The sequence below is a fragment of the Phalacrocorax aristotelis genome, chromosome 10, assembly GCF_949628215.1.
Source record: "Phalacrocorax aristotelis chromosome 10, bGulAri2.1, whole genome shotgun sequence".
Lineage (NCBI taxonomy): Eukaryota > Metazoa > Chordata > Aves > Suliformes > Phalacrocoracidae > Phalacrocorax > Phalacrocorax aristotelis.
Genome location: NC_134285.1, coordinates 18,387,900 through 18,394,792, shown reverse-complemented (window position 1 = coordinate 18,394,792; position 6,893 = coordinate 18,387,900).

Sequence of the window (6,893 nt, the reverse complement as noted above, 5' to 3'; positions counted from 1 at the left end):
GCTGCCTGAAAGGAGGTTGTGAGGTGGGGGTCGGTCTCTTTTCCCTAGTAACAAGTGATAGGATGAGATGAAATGGCCTCAAGCTGCATCAGGGGAAGTTTAGATTGGGTATTAGGAAAAATGCCTTCCCTGAAAGAGTGGTCAGGCATTGGAACAGGCTTCCCAGAGAGGTGGGGGAGTCACCACCCCTGGAGGTATTTAAAAGACTTGTAGACGTGGCACTTGGGGACATGGTTTAGGAGTCATGGTGGCGTTGGGTTGGCAGTTGGACTTGATGGCCTTAGAGGTCTTTTCCAACCTTAATGATTCTATGATTTCTTTTTTTTTTTTTCTCTTCCACAGCTCCACTGCTGTTTCCTCTGCTATGAAGAACAGCAAAGAATGATTGGAATTGGTATCCAAGAGAGAAGATCATACCAAAAGGGAGGAGGGGGAGAGCGAAAACTTCCCAGCTCTCTTCCCGATTTTTCATGCAAAAATGTCAATAGCTGTAGGATATGCAAGTCTCTGCCCCCCATGCTTCACCAGCACAGGAGGTGGCAGGTTTCAGGACTAGAGCAGCCATCGGTAGGTTCCAGCACAGCAAGTTCTGTGTTCCTTTGATTAAGAGATTAGGTGCAAAGGGCCAACCAGACACTCAATTTTTGGGAAAAAAAATCCAGAAACAAAAAGGAATTGAAGCAATCCAATCCATTTGAAGATAAAGGTGAGGTGGCACAAATGTCATCCAAATTGCTAAGCTTCTCTGTATTGCCTGCATTATGTTCGCAGGTCAAATGCAGTGTGAAGGGAATGTGAAAATCTAACTGCCAAGGCATGTGGGCTGTGTCAGAAAGACTTGCTGCTCTCTGCTTTCTTGGAGCTAAAAGAAAATTCAGTAAGTTGCTGAGCTGAATGCTTCATCCTCTTCCCTCACAAGCTTCTGGAGGTGACAGATGTTTCCTCAGGGCCTGTTATTTTAGACACCTCCATGATTTATATATCTCTGCAAGCCTGGTGGGTGGAATTGGATGTCACAGACGAGCTGAAAATAACTTCTATACTCAGAGCGATATCTACTGGCCCATGTAGAAAAACTCCAAGATTAAATTGAATCGCATTATATGTGCCTGGCAGATGCATTGAAGATGTACAGATGGAGCAATGGTGGGTTAAAGTGAAGTTGAAATGTTCTGTGGAGAATGCTGGCAAGGACCCTGTGATAACGTTGTGCACAGTAAACCCACTGTGGCTTAGCCCTCAGGATTGTTCTGCTAAGATCTGCAGTAGCATACAGGGGAAAAAATAGTATTTAGAACAATACGTAATTCCCTGTGCGATCATGATGTAGAACTGGACAGAATGCCTTTGTCCTCTATGTGAGAGGCTCAAGAAGACACCTGGACAGATGACCTTGCAGAGCTGCGCTTGGGTGTGCCTGAAGTAAGGCCAAGGGGCTTCAAACCTGCATTATGTGGTGGGAGAATGGTGCTGTGGCACCTAGGAGTCTCAAGCCGTTGATGCCTTGTCAGGTGTTTTGGGATAGTCTGCTGGAAACAGCAGACAAATAAATACGCTACATCGATATGTGCCCAGCACTCCAAAAATATAAATTGGGACACTGTATTTATGGCACATAGGCAGGTACTGGGCTGAAAGCACAGTGTTGGGGTTAAGATGTAAGGAATATTCTCAGGTGAACTTGTCAAAAGCTGAGGTATCTGCTTGTCTCCATGTACAGAGCCCAGGGACTTTCACCCAGCCATTCATTTAAGTTTTCCTCAAGTGCAGCCTGGCTTCCTCTGGGTACGGGTCAGAACCAGTGTTCTCTGGGAGATGATAATATTTTCCAAGGCTGGGCCATTCCTCCATGCCATCCTCTAGGGGATCCAGAGAAGCTGTGCAGAAAGGGCCTGGGCACACTTGGCTACACCTGGTAGCCAGTGGTAGGATGTTCCCAGCCTGCCAAGGTAAACTGCATGAGTGGTATGCCTCAATTCACAGCCAGATCTCTGGAGCAAAAGCAGTGAGTGAGGAGTGGCAGAATTTTAACTCCTTGTGAAGAACCAAAGACAGAGCTTACAGAGGAGGATCCAAAATCCTGGAGGATATTCCCACTTCCAGGTAGCATGTATCTCATGGGGTTTCCTGCCAGAGTTTCTGCTGTAGCACAGCCATGGCACATATCATCTGTGCATTTTAAGCCTCCCCCCTCCCCCCCAAAAATCACCTTCAGGTACTCGTTTCTACTTACCTGAGTGCTTCTCAAACACTGGGTTTAACCTCACTACTGTGTCTATTCCCCTTTGAGCACCAATACGTGATGACTTGGATCTCCTGAGGCCTAACCCAGTGCCAGTGCTTTCATCTGGGAGTTGCTCAGCCTGCCTTTTTAATTCATCTGAGACTACTGGGATTCAGTGTGTGTTCCTTTCCCTTTCTTCAAGGCTGCATGACTTCCACTCTTTCTTTGCGTCTTCCAGCCTCCCTGTCCCCATGGTTGTTCACTGTTTCTTTTCTTTGAGTCTCTTTGCCACGAAGTGTTGCACAAAGTGGTGCTTTTGGATGTGTGGTGGAGGGAACAGGGGACATTAACCCTGCTCTCAGAGGTCCCTTTAGAAAAAACATTCTTTAAACCCCCACAAATATTTAAGCCAAAAGTTTTTCATTTTTAAGCTGATGAACAAATAATTTGTCCAGAGTGAAAATATCTGTGCTGATAATGGTGCTGTGCCCTGAGGGAATTAATTTGCCTATTTTATATTAACTGGCTTCCCTGCTCGCAGATACCTCAGTCCAGCGATATCCCATATTGTATCCCAGTCAGAGACTCAACAGCCACACTCTTGCAGGAGGAAAATGCTGCATTTTTTGAAAAGTTGGGTGAAATTTTAAGTGGCACAACAGGAGTAGAACCCAAGGCCTTGTGCTGATTCACTGTTACCCAGCATAATTTGGACTTGTCTGTCCAAAGCTTTGGATGACATCAGCAGGGTAAGTGGTATAAAATGGCCATTCTGTTGGGGGAGGTGTTAGATCTGTTTGCTCTCACTATGTCTTGATGTATGTGGCTGTACAGGAGTGTGGCAGCAACTCCTTTGATCTTCAGCCTGTTGTTGTAGTGGAAGAAAAACCCCACAGAAATATAATATAATTGTTTAAAAAAAAGTGGTTTGGATTTGTTTTGTTTTTGTTTTTGTTTTTTCTTTTTAAAAAAAGGCCTCCCAATTCTCCTGTCACTAGTTGCAGTCCAGGAAACTCTGTGTTTATTAAGCACTGTGTAAATTTGCAGCTCTCTATAAATGTAAAATCAATAGCAATGATAACAGCAGCGAAGTGCTTAGTCCAGCTCTGGTAATAAGTCAAAACTGCTAGCTTCTTGATAAGGTCATTTGCTTTACACAGGCACCTCCTTTCCGTGTGATAACATGGCGAGCAGGACAGGAGATACTTGTGTTCCCTGACAAGAAAGGAAACACTGAAAACATGTAATTTCCAGCAGGTGACGGTGGCAGGCAACAACCTGAAGGACTCTCTTAAAATATCTTGTGGGGACCTTAGCTCCTCCACTGAGGGCTGCAAACATACACTTCCTCTTCTAGGAAATGAAAATCTTAACAAACATCTCCTCATGAATGGTATCCTTTTTTTCATCTCTCCTTACAAGTACACAAGAAAGGGGAGTCCTCAGTAACCTGATGGAGGGAGCAAAACTGCATTTCTGGAGGATGAACAGGGCAACGAGGTGTTCTTCCTTCTGTGGCTGACTCCACTGCACTCCAGCCTCCACCAGTGATGCCACCACTCAGTTGCTTTTCTAGGACACAGCCTGGGCAATTTCTGTGGTTCACAGCAGGGATCACTGAGTGTGTGCTGGGACCACACTTTCACCTCTGCCTGCCAGGGTGTCCTGCAGCTCTGCTTCTCCCTCTGCCTTCCACTATGGTGATCCCCTTAAGGGTGGAACCACTGCAGGCAGCTGCAGTTGGCTCCATGCAGTCTGCTCCTCTTCTGCCAGGCTCCTTTAATCCTAGGTTAGGGTTCCCAGATGGTTTACTGCCGGCCGTCCCTCTGGCCTCCGTCATGACCTCCCCAAGGAATTCACTGATAGATGTAAGACTCCAGAAATAATCCCTTCCCTCCTCCCTGCCCACCTCTGTCAGTGAGCCTGGCCTCATCTTGCTCAGTGGTAGGTCCACAGTCCCCTTTGGGCTTTTTCTTTGCCATGCTTCTGTGGTAAATCAAGTGTGTCTGCACATCAGTTCCCCTCTGTTTTCTTCTTCCCTGACCTCTGCCTGCTAACCTTTCCCTAGGTCCAGTGACCTTCAGTGCAGGAAGAATTCTCCTTAAGCATGTATCCCAAAGGTGGCACTCCCGCTGTTAAATAATTATAATACATTAATAATCACCAGAGGGCTGGCAGGGACTTCAGGAAGTCTCTGAAGCCATCCCCCTGCTCTCCGAGGTGGAGTCACCCAGGAGCAGTGCCTGACGCATGCATGAAATACTTCTAGCAGTCAGGATGCCGCAGCCTCCCCAGCAGCCCCCTGCGGCCCCAGAGACCTTCCTGGGAAGAAAGCACTTTCCTGAGCGCAGCCCACATCTTTCCTCCCGCAAATCAGGCCGATTATTACTTGTCCTTCTTCTGGTCAATCTGGAGAAGAACTGATCACAGTCTGCCTTATAGCAACCTTTTATATAATAGCAAGACAGCTTTTAGAGTAACCAAAAAAGAGGCGTTTGCTCACTTGCAAAGTCAGGAAATTCCCTGCCAATGGACATTCTTTGTCGGGGATCCTTTGCCAGCATAGGCTGAGCACTAAGCCCCACAATCTGCATTTTCCTTTTGAATGACTCCCACAAAATAAACCAAATATCACATCCAAGGAGATTTATTACATCCCTTCCAAGGGCGAAGCATTCCTCAGCTACATTCCACTTCTGCCTTTTGTGCTTAGGAAAGGGGAAAGAAAATCTCTGTGATGCCTCTGGATCCCACCCCTCGAGGGCTTCTGTCATTAATAAAGCTGAGCAGCTGGAGCCAGATTTGTCAGACTAGTCCTGAATGGCTGGCTCGCTCCTGCTGCAAGAGCAGCACCGTTGGAGCAGCCCTAGGATTCCTGCCTCTGCTAGAAGATTAATAACTCATGGCACAATGTTTCCTCAGTAAAAACACCTTTTGTTGTTCCCAGTGACACCCTATCCCTGTGGCAGCAGCTGCCAGAGTGGATCTTCTCACTTCCTAGCTGCTCTGGCTTCTGCCTCTACATGATGCAAGAGTTTGCAATGCTTTTTGGGAGCTCAGACGTGCTCTCGGGGACTCTCTGCTTGAAGCAGTTGCTCTCTCCAGGCTTTGCAGCGAAGCTTTTATCCAGATGTGTAAAGGAGAATGTATACAGAGGGAAGGCAAGGGGGTGAAACCTCTGTTGTGTTATCTGAGCTTAATTAAGCTTCTTCCGAGGCAGTCACTAATTGCTTGACCCCAGCGCTGAAAAAGGGAGCAAATGTACCAGACCTCATTAAAAGAGCAGAGTTTGGAATTTGAATTTTTTTATTTCAGAGATTGATACTTTTGACTGATGTTTTGCTGACTGATAGCAGTGAAACAAATGCTACTCAGCAAATGTCGGTAGGTGGATTTGGCTTTTTAAATCCAAAGGAGAGAAGTGGTGAGTACTCACGTGCCTGCTTATCGTCATCGTGCCCCTTGCCACCATTTATAGGTATCATTTAACTGGAGCTCTGATGCTACTTTCTGCCCCAGCCTAGGCTGTGCTAACCAGCCTGTAGTCTCTTCCAGTGGTTATCAAATCCATTTCAGTTTCACAGGCTTCAAAAGCATTTAACAAGATCAGCCAAAAAAATCCCTCCCCAAACCAAAAGTCGGTTCACCACCCACCGTAAAATGCAGCCGCTGCAGGCGTGGGTGAGGCCAGCTGTGCAACAGCGCAGGGTATCACCCCAACACAACCGGGTAGAATGTGGAGAAAAGGAAAAGATGCTGCATCCAAGTGGAGCTGCAGGAGGAATGAAGAACCATCCCCTCCCAAATGCCTGGGACATTGACTTTACCAAAAATGCTCAAATCATTTCCAGTCTGATGGTGTTCAGATCTGTCTTATACAATTGAACCCCCCACCCAGAGGCACATATAGTGCAGAGCAGGGATTCAGTCTCATGCTGAGCGACAGGTGCCGCCTTCTCAAATACCTGCGTCTTGGGGCACTGTTTGCAGGTCTTCTCTGCAAGTATTGCTCTTATTGACATTTGTCATGATGAAAATTCACCCTTTCATCAAAGTCAGGACGGAGACATAGCTAGCGTGCAGGAGAGACTACGGGAAGATAAGGTGTGCAGAATAGCGTGGAAGCAATATGCATGCCTGAAGATGAAGGAGACCATCACAAGAAGAAGGTGGCTGGAAGAGCAGCCACTGGCCAGGTGACAGAAGGTGGTTAAGAGGCCTGATTTAACAACAAGCCCAGCCAAAGCTCCTTGTATCACTTAGAGCCAATTCACTGTGGCTCCAATCAGCCTTAAAACCATTTCAGCTGGGCTTTAAAGCTATTTAGAGTATGTAGGGGAAGTCCTGCTGTGTAGCAAGCTGATAAAGTTGTGTGAGTATCTTAGGTGTGAGATGTTGCTACAGATTTGATGTTTCTTCTATCAGCCTGTGAGTTGCTTTCCTTTTTCTCCTTGCTAGGGCAGACTGGTGTCCTATACCCTCCTGCTCTCCATCCTCAAAGGTGTTCACCTCTCCTCTTCTGAAGAGGTTTCTGTGTATTCTGTGAAGTTTTGCAGGGATTTGATGGAACTGTCAGTGGAACAGCAACATGGCCAGGTGACACCTATCCTACATGGTTTTCAATGTGAACACATCTCTGCAGTTGTGTCTGCCTATTGCTGTCCTAGGC